Source organism: Lygodium microphyllum, chromosome 17, assembly GCF_053477565.2.
Source record: "Lygodium microphyllum isolate KBCC chromosome 17, Lygodium_microphyllum_v1.1.10, whole genome shotgun sequence".
Lineage (NCBI taxonomy): Eukaryota > Viridiplantae > Streptophyta > Polypodiopsida > Schizaeales > Lygodiaceae > Lygodium > Lygodium microphyllum.
This window is the reverse complement of record NC_141151.1, coordinates 94449569-94462918: the sequence shown is the minus strand read 5'-3', so window position 1 is coordinate 94462918 and position 13350 is coordinate 94449569. Positions and strand designations below refer to the sequence as shown.

At 42.8% G+C, this 13350-nt stretch overlaps 1 pseudogene; it reads right to left on the bottom strand.

Annotated features, from left to right (window-relative positions):
- Positions 1–5221: 5221 nt before the first annotated feature.
- Positions 5222–7050, bottom strand: LOC148022156 (uncharacterized; annotated as a pseudogene).
- Positions 7051–13350: the final 6300 nt, after the last annotated feature.

The window sequence follows — 13350 nt, the reverse complement described above, 5'->3', positions numbered from 1 at the left end:
CAGTTGTGCTTTCCACTCAACCTTGCTCAACATAGGCTGAAAGCATCTCATCACATTCGCCACTTTTGTCTCCAACTCCTCCCCACTATACTCATACGCATAAAATAAATGTAATCACAACAACTAAGTATATACAAAGTACCAAATCCCATGCACAACTTTTGGATGGTTTACACACCTCGAATGCGCAGCAATACGACATCCACCCCCTCTAAACCTGCGCATCCTCCGGATGTGCCAACTATCCAGGATCATTCAACTCTACAAACAGGTCAAGTCCATCTTCTGATTCTAGTAAACCTGTTTCTCCATCAGCTTCATCATCGCAATGAAATTTCTGCCCCTTTCGAAACAACTCTGAAGTAGTCGAGCAATTAGTAATCATGCCAAGCAAAGGCAAACAATCTGTTTCCACAATAACTGAAGCTCCAATAAAATACCCTTTATCACACTTCAGTGCAGTGACTACTCCCCACAACTCTCTTTTGATCTGTGGGTATCTCCTTTGTCGCTCATTAAGAACTTTAGCTCCAAAGCGGATAGCATACCTATTTCCATCAGCATCATCCTGTCCCACAGCCCAACCTATGCCAATAGGGCTAGTATCAACTGTCAACATGATCCGCCGTCCACACTGATAATCCGCCTTGCGTAGAGTAGGGGGCTGATTGCAACAGCTTCTTGAGCTTACGCATGGCTTTTGAATGCTTCTCATCCCAATGAAATTTCTGCCCCTTTCGAAGCAGCTGATCTACAATATGAGCAAAATGAGGAATCCAAATCATGTAAAATACACAAGCTCCCACAAATCTCCGCACTTCTGAAGTAGTTGAGCAATACTCTGCAATCCTGTTTATGGCATCCACCTTTGCAGGAGAAGGCTTTCTGCCATAATATCCAACCATATGCCCAACTATGATGACTTCATTAACAGCAAAGACAGATTTCAGCCCTGAAAGTGTCAAATTTACCTCCTCTAATCGTGTCAAAATTTGCTCACAAGCATTCAAGTGATCAGCCACAAACTGTCTACATCCACACAAATCAAGACTTTCTTTCTTTTCTTCTTCTGCACAACCCTTAATAGGCACATCATCTAGAAAAGGCATGGTATACTGAGGAATATAGTCTCGAAGAACTCTATGCATAGCATTCATCATATGAGCAACTGAGTTTGTAGCACCTTGAGGCAAGGTACACATCCTCACAAGACCAATAGGTGTCCGCATAGTAGTAATATCTCTGCTTTCCAAGGCAAGCTGAAACTGATCATAACCTGAATACAAGTCACCTAGTGAATAGATGGCTCGTCCTGCAAAAGCCTCAGCAAATTCATCCACAACTGGACCTGTTCCCACATTCCTGATTGTCACTTTGTTCACGGGCTGCATATCCTGAATAAATCTCAAAGTACCATTCTTCTTTGGTACAGTAAACCACCTGTTAGAATAAGGTGCAGAAGAGGGTTCCAAAATCCCCATTTTAATCTTCTCATTCAGCAACTCTATCAGCTTTGGCAAGTGTGCTTTAGGCACAGGTATAGGACGTATATTCCATGGTACATGAGGAACAGTGAAGATGACCATAGGTGCAACCAATTCGGGACTAATGCAGCCAATTTCATGTGGAAAGAAAGCAAATGCCTTACCATGACGTCCAAGCATCTCTCTAAAACATTCTTTTTCCACTGGAAGCAAAAAATCCTCATTTCCAATCTTCAATTCTGCAAGAGTTTCAGCTGTAAACTTATGTCCAATATTTGCAGGATCCCTCAACATAGGCTGCTTCATAGCTTTTTCAATCTGTTCATCACTATCAGAAGGAAGCGGGCCTGCAACCGGCTTAACCTTCTTATCAACTGTTTTATATTTTGTGTCAACCTTGGCATCATTCAAGCACTCTTTCCTTTGCTGCAATTTCTGCAAATTTTTAGCATCTTTCAACTCTGTTGGCTGAAAAATTTCAGCCTTTAGCTCTTTGGACTGCATGGGTGCAGTCTGAAACTCTGTATGCAGAAATTTTTCTGCATTTAACTCTGTTGGCTGAAAATTTTCAGCTTTTAGCTCTTTGGACTGCATGGGTGCAGTCTGAAACTCTGTATGCAGAAATTTTTCTGCATTCAACTCTGTTGGCTGAATGAATTCAGCCCTCGGCTCTATGGACTGCATAGATGCATCCTGAAACTCTGTATGCAGAAATTTTTCTGCATTCAACTCTGTTGGCTGAATGGATTCAGCCCTCTGCAATTCTATTAGCTGATCAAGATCAGCCATAAATTCAGTTTGCTGAGTTTTCTCAGCCTCTAACTCTGTTTGCAGCATAAAACCAGAAATTTCCTGAAACATATCCAAGGTTTGCACAGGTATGATCTTTGAACCCTTGCATACATCAGTTTTCAGCATTGCACTCATCTCAAACAATGTATCTGCATAAGACATCCCTTCATACAATCCATCCACATGCTCTTCTGCTTGCAAGATACCTGCATTCTTTAACTCTTTCTCCTTACGACCAATGTACTGCCTGGCAGCTCTAGGCAAATCTGAAATTTTCTGATAACTCACTGAACTATCTGAAGTAAACCCAACAAAGTTATTGGAGAAAGACTGGCTGCCAGGAGGCGAGATCTCCTCTTTTCTCCGCTCCGTACCACTGGCGTCTCGCAAGACAGCGGTACCTAATGAAAATCCAACTCCTTTGCAGGTAGTGGTGCCTCACGCAAGGAGTCCCTGTTCCTCGGATGATTTACCCCAACAGTCATAAACTGAACAGCTCGCATACCATCTTTACTGCGTATCCGCGCATAAGCTGACCCATCATCCATCACTTTTGTTTCCATTCTTGCTTCTGTAATGAAAGGCTGTCCAAGAATAATCGGATAAGAACATGAATCCTGAACAAAGCAATGATAATCCTCTTCAACATTACCAATAGAAATTCTGATACTCGGACAAGCAGCATACATATCACCAGAAGTATTATTGGCGGCTCTCATGCGCCAGCCATGCTCTGCATCCATAGGCCACTTGCCACTCTCATAAACACCTCGAGCAATAAGATTAATCTCAGAACCATGATCAACTAAAGCAATCAAGGGAATTTGTTTCTCTCCAATCCTTACCACTGTCTCAGTGGTTGCTCTAGCCCAATGACTTCGTGAAAAATGACTGCGAGGAATGAGAATAGGGGTCTCATCATCTTCATACTGCATAGGCTGCACTATTTTCTCCAATTGCGAATTAACAGAAGCATTCTCAACCATCACTGCATCATCATGCTCTTCCCCAAGAGTTCCATGCCACAATCCCTGTAAAGCAGGTCCTTCCATCGCATGTCGTTTCCTCCGCAAAAGATCGTGCATCTGATCCTGTATTTCTCTTCTAGCAATCCCAAGAGCCTCTCCAACAGTAAAAGTGACTTCACTATTCAAAATTCTTTCATGAAAAATCTTACTCATATCCGTTTGCATATCAAGGTCTGACAAGAGCTTGAATCCTGGCTCTTTTCTTGGTTGCCTCTTTTCTTTCTGCTTGTCTCCCATTGGTTGTTCAGAACCTGTTTGAGCTGGAGAATTTGACATAGGTGGAGCTGTAACAGGTGGTGAAACAAAGTAACCCCCTCTAGTCTTTTTGGAGGAGCTAGGACCCTCCTCATCTCTTCTTCTCTTTTCTTCAACCATGGCATCTAAACCCTGCGTTTTAGCCATATAAGCAAAAATAGAATACCTGTCAACAAGAGAATCCCATCCTGTTTCTCCTCGGATGCTAGAGCCCACACAAGTCATAGTAGAAGTTTGAACTTTCCCTCTTCTCGCTATCTCCAAGGCGGAAGACCATAAAGCAGAGTCTCCATCAGATTTCTGCTCAAGCTGGACTCCAAAAGCTGAAGCATCTCCTCTAACACTCACATAAGCTGATCGCGCAGCCATATCATCAACAAGCTTCTTCATACCTCCCTTACCAAAGTTCGTGTCAAGAGGAGCGCCAGTCTCTGTCAGCCATATCTTCCCATCTTGTCCCCAGAACACTACATTCTTCTTACGTGCTTCCTGAAAAGCATCACAATCTCTGCAATGTTGGTGCTCTGTACTATCACACCAAATACATCGTCGCCCTTTTCTTTGACCAGCTGGAAAAGCAGTCACTAGAGCAGGTGCTACAGCAGGTACTGACATAAGTTGCTCCTTTAACTTACCAACTTCAGCTTTGACTGCTTCAATCGTCAAATCCGCCAAGCCTTTAATAACATCATCTACAGATAAGGGCACTGGAGCAGCAAGAACTGGTGGATTCATAACAGGAGGAGTAGGCTTAGGCAAAGAAGTAGCAGGGGTAGAAGAAGAAGTCTCCAAGGATTTTTCAGGAACTGATCCTGTATTTCGATGCAATCTGACTCTCCTGCGCTGCTTCTTGACAAGAGCATTCACAGCATCAATGACATGTCTCCACTCAGTCTTTAAACCTGAATCAGTAGCTTGATCTTCCAAAAGATCATCCAACTTTTCCTGTAAATCAGCATCTGCAGCTTGCAAAAATAACTCCACTTTCTGCATCTCCAAAGCTTGCTGTTCAGTCCCATCGAACTGATCATAACGGCTTTCAAGCTCTCGCAGAAGAGCGGTAACAGAAAGTCCCTTATTAGGCATAGAAACCCATGCTAAAAAATTCCTGCGATTCATAAGACCTGTATCCTCCAGGAAATATTCATCTTTTAATGCCTTTTTAAATTCAGCCCAACCTGCATGTGCCTCTTGAATTTCTGCAATTCGACCTTCAAGAGCGCGCACCACGATCCGCAAGAAGTAGCGGCTCCAAACATCTTGAGAAACACCAAAAAACTTCATCTTTTCTTCATACAAATGCAGGTAAGTTGACACTTGCTGGCCATTAAACTGCTTCATCTCCTGTTGGACAGCTTTCAAGGCATCCATAGCATCACTGTCTCGTTTTGCATGAACTTGTTGCTGCATATACATGGTAAATGACTGAAACAGGTTCTTCATGACATTATCATCTGTCATCTCTTCTTGCGAGTCTCCCATCTTGCTGATGACGCAGCACTTTCACGTCGGGTTCACCAGAAATGTCGTAGAGTTCACGCAAGGGCTGCAGAACACGGGGTTCAAGATACAACAATGGAAGAGACTCACAAGAAGAAAATTGAATTGCTGATGCCAAAGTACATTATCTTTCTTGTCAAGTGAGTTACATGAAGCTCATGTTCAGAAAATTCTGAACACATTCAGTTTTGCATACAGATGCTTGAATTCAGTTTTTCCATTGGCACTTGATAAATTCTGCTGAGAAATAATGTCTGTGAACAAATTTTCAGGAATCCTACTGCTTAAGACTCCAAACATCTTGATTCTCAGGGTAGATTGGAAGTAGGCTCTGCACAAACAGATAACTTAATAGTTTGAAAGACTCCTCAACCGCTGCTCTAATGTATGTAGATCCGTTCATGCATTTCATGATTACAAGAGAGAATTTTATAGATTGATCCAGAGAATGCTGATGGTTTTCTTCAAAGGTTATCTTGACAGTGAGAGCAAGAATAGCAGCACATCTTAGAAGAAAATGGTCCTGAATTTCAGGGAATGGCAAAGCCCATTTCAATAAATTTCTCCATAACTCAAAATTCTCACAAGCAGCAACCTGTTCCAATGAAGTTCAGAGGCAAAAGATAGTTCTGATTACAGGTGATTCTCTCTGGCTCTGGACTTCAACTTCCCGTTTGTTACATACACGTGGAGAAGCCTGTTAATGGACCTGTTTGGCCCATTGAATAGCTGATCTCTCCCCTACTTATAGTCCTGTCCTTGGCAAATCCCAATTCGTTGTCAACACAGAGGTCGGCATCATCACTTCGCCTCGATCTAATTTCAGTCTTGGGTGCTTCAGCAACAGTGATGCACCGCTTGAAGAGGCTGACAGGGTCAGCCTCTGCTGAGCAAAGAAGGCGAGCTTTCACCTCATACATTACATCAATAAGAGTCACAAATCGATATGCAGCAACACGATTATGTGATCCAAAGATAGGTACACCTTCCAGTGCCAAGGTATGGAAATTATTGAAAAGGCCAAGATAATCTGCTACACCAAGTGGCATTTCACAAAGTTCATGAAATTGGAAATATGCACAACCATTAGCTCCAAAAAGGGACCTGAAGTTTACGCCCCATTACAACTTCAACTGTAGTGGGCTTTGTGACTTCTCCATCTGTTAGTATCTTAAACTTATCTCTTAGCAGATCAGATGCTCCTTCTCCACAAAAGTAGAATCCTTCTTCAGATGAATTGAGCTTTCTGTAATCAATGGAGATTTTTGAGAGAACTGAAAGCGGCTGGCTTCATCCTCAGAAAAAGATCCAAACAAAAACACCGGAACATGAAGAAGACCAGATTAAGCACGCAGGAAGCCGCCCAATCCTAAGTGTTTCATAAAAGGAGGAATGGAGGATGCACAGAATTTGTTGAAGCCCGTCAGCTCGAGATAGAAGAGCCTGGTGAGTGAACTGTGCAGCGTGCTTTGAGCAAACAAGACCTCACCGCGAGAACAGACACCGGCCGCTAGCAAAACCCAGAAATTCATCCAGTAGCTTCCCCCGAATAGGAAAGGTGGCAGAGAGAAGAAAACGAAGAGAGAATCCGTCCATGCTCCCTCACGTTTGCCTTTCTTCCGTTCGTGACCTCCCCTGCTTTTTCTCTCCTTTCTCCCCCAATTAGCATTGCCCCTTCCTTCCTTTTCGTCACACACTCCTCTTTTCCCTCCCTTCTTAGCATTTGAAATCCCTCATTAGCAACACTATCGTCAAGTCTCTTTGCCAATAATGGCATGAAAATCTCTCACCAGCATTGGATAAGGGTGAGATCCAGTTACGGACCTTATAATATAGTGTGTAGTCTCTTCATTTGTAACCAAGTATCTTATTGCTTCTGATGCCACATCTTTCAATGTACCTGTACCAAACTCGACAGCACATTCCTCAACTCCAAAAAGCCTCATTCTGAATACTTTAAGAGCCTGTCGTTCCATATCTTTGGCGCCCATGTAAACAACACATTGTAACCCAAAACAAGCACACACTGTAACAGTGATAACTCCATGCTTCTCATAGCACATTTCAATGCTTAGCCTCCTTCTTTCCAACTCCTGGATGTGGAGGGTTGTTATCATTAGGTATTTTTGATGTAGCTGGAGAAGGAGAAGACAAAGTCCTAACATGTTCATTAGCATCAGTTGTGCTTTCCACTCAACCTTGCTCAACATAGGCTGAAAGCATCTCATCACATTCGCCACTTTTGTCTCCAACTCCTCCCCACTATACTCATACGCATAAAATAAATGTAATCACAACAACTAAGTATGTACAAAGTACCAAATCCCATGCACAACTTTTGGATGGTTTACACACCTCGAATGCGCAGCAATACGACAATGCTTAGGAGAATATCTCTTAAAAATTTTAGCACGTCGCCTAGCTCTTTCGTCTCTCTCTTGCTTTTGGATTTCTGCTAGACGATGCTTATCGATAAATAACGGATCAATCTCAGTATCATTTGGCATAAACTACTAACTGGTCCCTAGATAACAAAGATTCGAGGACCGCCACTTCTAAGCGGCTCCCGGCAGATGCACCACTAATGGGACCTAAAATGGGCCGGCACTGGCTTATGCACTAGTCATACCTCTATCATGCGCTCAACAACCCCACGGCCTCGCGGCCAGGAGCGTGGATGACACATACATCATCTTCCTAAACATCTTGCGTTTGTATCACGTCTCGTAGTCCAACTCTAACCCAATTAACACTCCTCAGAGGTAGTCCCAGCACATTACCAAATAGCACGAAGTACAAACATAGAAGGTCCTCCCACGGCTGATTGCTGCTACCTCACTGCGACTCTCCTACACCTCGGGGATTGGCCCCTCCATGCGTCGCTAAACATATATAACATACGAACACAAACTTCTCTCTTTTATGATTTGCGTATTTCCAGGAGATATACCATGCTTCCTCACTTTCTTTCCCTTTAGACCCAACGCCTAGCCTACAACTTAGGACAACCTTACTCACTCAACGTTGGTCATGTCTCTAGAAAGCAATTGCTATGCATCCAGGAGGTATTGTTTGATACTTCTTAAATTTCATGCTTCATGCAAATTGTGAATGTCCACGTGCTCAAACAAAGAAAAATCAGCATTTGTGCTTAGTGTAAAAGCATTCTTTCAATGAATTTGACTATTGCTCGTATGCGGCATTGCATGAACCTAGCACCGAGAAACCCTCGTCCTACTAGGTTCTTAATTTTTAATTATCAACCAACCTAAATGGTATGCATAAAAACCAGCAAGATTTTCATCATTTCATTCAGCATTTAAACACCTTTTATATACTCTACCCCCTCACCCGTTTAGGATGTGCATTATTGATCGGTTTAGGATTCATTTTTCACATTTTTATTGCATAAAAAGCCATAGAAACTCACTAAAACATAAAGTTAGGGCTGAACTGAGGCTAAACCTCATACTTCAGACCCCCCATACATCCACAAACATGGTTCTTATTTTTCCTTAATTTTCGGCACTCAAAATCTATTTTTTCCCTAATTTTCTCCCATTTTTCCTATTTTTCTTGTATTTTTTGTAATATTTAATGACTAAAAATTAAAAATGAGTTGTGGGCTGTGGCCCTTAGGTTTATTTACAGAAAAACAACAAGTTTAGTTGGTGTGTCTTATTATATTTTCCATTTATATCTCAAAAACACCCAATTTCCACATATTTTGTATATTTTACAGGTTTTACACTACTAATTTCATCCACAACACTTATGATTTTCTGATTTTCTGAGCATAAACTAATCAAACTCATAGCAAACAACAATATAATGCATATTTATCGCATGGGAACAAGTATTCATGAAGAAAATTGCATAAAAACACCATTTCCTTTGTAAAAATGAGATTACCGTTCTTAGTGGGTTGCGAGTTTTTATTTGCCATATTTCGGGACTGATTTCCAGCCACCATTAATGCTCATGACAGTCCACAATCAGCAATCTTCCTTCCTCTTGAACCACGGAGCAATCCGGTCTTCATTGGACAAGCATTCCTCATCCATTCCTCTTCTTCTTCTTCACCACATGAATCTGCCTTTAGGGGAGAGAGAGGGAGGAGAGAGAAAGACTGAAATCAGAATTCTTCATAGAGACCGCCATTGGAGGAGCGAAACATGGCGATAGAGTTAGCATCCAGGAGGGATTCAACCCCCATAATCGATTGGAGGGTTATTCACAGCCAGCCATCACCCTCTCCATGCCATGAAGTGCAAATTTTGGGTGCCATCTTCCTCTACATTTTTTCATCCCTCATTCTCTCTCCACGTTTTTTGCTTCATAAGGTGCATAAAAGTTTTTTTGGGGGGGCGGGGGGGTTCCAAACTCAAAAGCCATGCTCAATTTTGGCCTCCCAAGTATCCACCTTTTCATATCTTGACCATTTTGTGGCCATTTTCCCGTCTGGACTCCGAATTGAGCTCTGAAAAATCCTAGGCATCCGGCTCGGTATCCCGCATTGGCCAGTAACTCGTGTCAACCCGCACGACACTCTAAAAAATTATGAAAAATCAACAAGTGTCGGGGCGCCTTTAAAGCACTTTGGTGCTTAAAATCGTCCTAGATCGAGCCACCGCCTTCGACGTTGAATATTTTTCCCTTCATATTCATAATTTTTAGCTATTTTTAAAAACTTCTCGGCACCAAAATTCCGCTCTCAAGGGGACCAAAATGGCATATTATCTGCTCTAAAAGGAAACTAGCAATTTCTTTAGCATCATCTTTCCTTGTTGCACGTGCTTCTGACCACTTTGTGAAGTAGTTAGTTGCTACAATAATATACCTCTTTTGCGCAGTCGACGACAGAGTAATAGGACCCACAAAGTCTATTCCCCACTTCTCAAATGGAAGTATCGCCATAATAGGGGTGAGTGGTCTTTTCCTATTCTCTCGACTATCATGTCGTTGACAAATATCGCATCTCTTAACATATGCAAACACATCCTGGAAGATGGCAGCCCACCACTAACCTGCTCTTAAAGCCTTTTGTGTTGTAAGCTGTCCAGCAAAATGGCCTCCACAAGCGGAATCATGGCACTCTTCCAAGATGAATGGCACCTCGTCAGGCATCACACATCGGTGATAGATGTCATCAACCCCTTGCCGATATAGTGTACCTGCGATTAAGGAAAACTTTAACGCCTGCTGCTTAATTTTTCTTCTCTCAGCTTTAGATAGTTCGGACCCAGCCTCTTCTGTCGATAAATAATGCATTATTGCAGCATACCAGGAGGGAATAGATGCCGTATCTATCTTAAGTAACGACTCCATGTCACTACCTTCAACCCCACAGATTCTTTCGGCTCCCCAAAGTCCACAAGACATTCCACAATACCCTCTAACCTTGGTGGCTTACTCCTGATTTCATAATCAAATTCCTGCAAAGTGATTAACCACTTCGCTAGACGATCAGGCGGCTGCAGCTTATTCATCAATAATCGAAGCCCCTCCGCCTTTGTATAAAGGACAACTTTCTCATAGAGAATATAATGCCTGAATTTCTTGGTCCCAAAGACCATCACAAGACACAACTTCTCCATGTTGGTATAATTGATCTTTGAAATGCCCAATTTCCGACTAGCAAAGGCTATCGGATGATACCACTTTTCCTCCCAAATTTGGGCTAAACAGCAGCTGATACTATGCATGGTGGCTGCTAAAAATATATAAAACACCTCACCTCTTTTAGGTGCTTTTAAAACGGGAGCTTTTACTAGCTCCTGCTTCACATCCTCGAAAGCTACCTTACAGGGGTCACCCCATACAAACAAACAGCTAAAGGACAATAGATTTGTAAGCAGCAACGTTCTTTCTGCCAAGGCATTTATGAATCTACGGTAATAACCAACCAAAGATAGAAAGCTATGAACCTCCTTTGGAGTGCATGGTGGACCCATGGCAACTATGACTTTGACCTTCTCGGGGTCTATCGCAATTCCTACCAAACTGACCACATGGCCTAGCAAGAGCCCATAAGGTACGCAAAAAATGCACTTCCGTGGGTTAAGAGCGATACAAAATTGTCTGCAGTGCTCAAAGCATTTTCTTAAAATGATCAATTGTCTTTCTCTCACGGTGGCAGCCCCTAAGTCATCAATAAACACTGCCACCGAATGTCTTATCTGCTGTTCGTTGCCACGAACCAGGCGCATTGCATAAATCAAAGGCCATCACATGGTACGCAAAAGTACCAAAGAGAGTAATAAAAGTTGTTTTCAACTTGTCCTCTTCTGCAATTGCCATCTGGTTATATCCTGCAAAGCAATCCATAAACGAATATATCTCCCTACCCGCTAATTGATCCAAAATCTGGTCAATGAATGGCGACGGGTAGTAATCCTTAACCGTCTTCTTATTCAGCTCCCTAAAATCTACACATAATCGGATTTGATTATTTTTCTTCTTCCTGATAACAACTGGTGAACACCATTCTGTATGTTGTACAGGGAAGATTAAGCCAACTCTCCGAAGCTTTTGTAACTCCTCAAACAGCCCGTCCCTAAGTTTGAAAGGCATACGCCTTACTTTCTGACGCACAGGACGACTGCCCTCTTTTACAGGAATAGTATGAACAGCCAGGCTGGAAGGAATGTCTCTCAGCTCATCATAACTCCAGGCAAAGATATCGCGGAATTCTTGAATTAGGGACACATAGTCCTCCCTTTCTGCTGAACTGAGCATAGAATCTAATTTGATTGGTTGCGAATCATTTGGCGTGCCAAGGTCTAGCTCGATGGCATCTGCATCTCTTATACGATCTTGGGCCTCTATCGGCTCGTTCAGAGTGATCTGATAGATGTCTTCCGTGGTGGATCCCTCTTTGGACTCATCACTCGATGATGTCTCACTGGCGGATAAATCCTCTAATGTCTCCAATTCTGTGGAAGATAGAGGAGCTCTCTCACTCTGCGGGGACTCGGGATAGGATCAATCACCATACGCTGAGCATCTCTACTGAATATCAGCCGACCGGTGGGTATATCCACTTGGCAGTCCGCTTGCAAGATCCAAGGTCGTCCAAGTAATACTTGGTAACTTGGACGCCCTGCAAAACGAATCACCCTAAAGTCCAATAGGCATTCTACATTTGCAACAGTGACATGGACCTTAGTAATGTAGCCTTCCAACTGTCTCAAACTATCATTCGCCATTCTGAGAATTGTGGAGGTATCTTTCTGGATCGCAAGACCCAACCTTTCCATCAGTTTAGAACTCATAATGTTAACAGATGATCCCGTGTTGACAATGGTATAATCTACTAATATCCCATCGACATAGGCTGCAACCCTTGGGCAATGCTTCTCAGCATGCTCGAACCAGTCATCACCAACTTGCACAATACCCAAAGGTTCTACGATATACCCGATACACAGGATCTTTCTAAATTCCTTGCGTACTCTTGGAGAAAGCTTAATAAGCTGTAAAAGATTCACATTTGGCTTGACTTCGCAAAGAGAGCTCGCCAAATCGAATTCATGATAGTTCGGCAGAGTTCGCTTTTCACGCCAAACCATCCACTGTTTTGGTCTTTGGACTGGTTTTATTGCCTCTTTTTAACTTTTACCTTCTTCCTCGGTGGTTCCTTATCCTTCTTAGCATCGGCTTTACTCTCCACGGGCTTCAGAGGTCCCCCTTCCATGGCAGGATCCAGAACTTGCATTTCTTTGTCGCCCTGTTTGGGGTTTCCGTCGACAAGCTTATCCTTGTCGGCCTCTCTACCCTTTTGACCTCTTGTAAGGACAGCTCCCAGATTAGAGGTCTCAACATCATTAACACGCACAGCCTCAATCAAACTAACCCCACTACCACTAGGCAGCTCCTCCACTGTAGTCTTTGGTCGTTGGAGTATTTGTTTAGGTCCGTCTTCTCGCTGGGAATTATTTCCTTGCGCACGATGATTAACAGGCCCTGGTTGCCAACTACCTCGCTGGAGGGAACTAATCTTACTCTAGTAAGTGGCTGCTAAATGGCCGGATTTTCCACAGATGTCACACTTGACATTTGGGTAATTTCGTGGATAATGTTGCGCACCACACCATTTGCAGCTAAACCTCGAAGGTGCACCCTCATCTGGGTATCTACTTCCTATCAAATTTTGTTGTTTTTTAAGGAAGTTGACATCAACGACTATTTGTCAATACTACTCCGTAATCATGTCAGTATAATGCTTCATCATGTCCTTAACCTCGCTCAGAACATTGGAAGCGCTTGACTCGTAGCCTTGATCATTACCC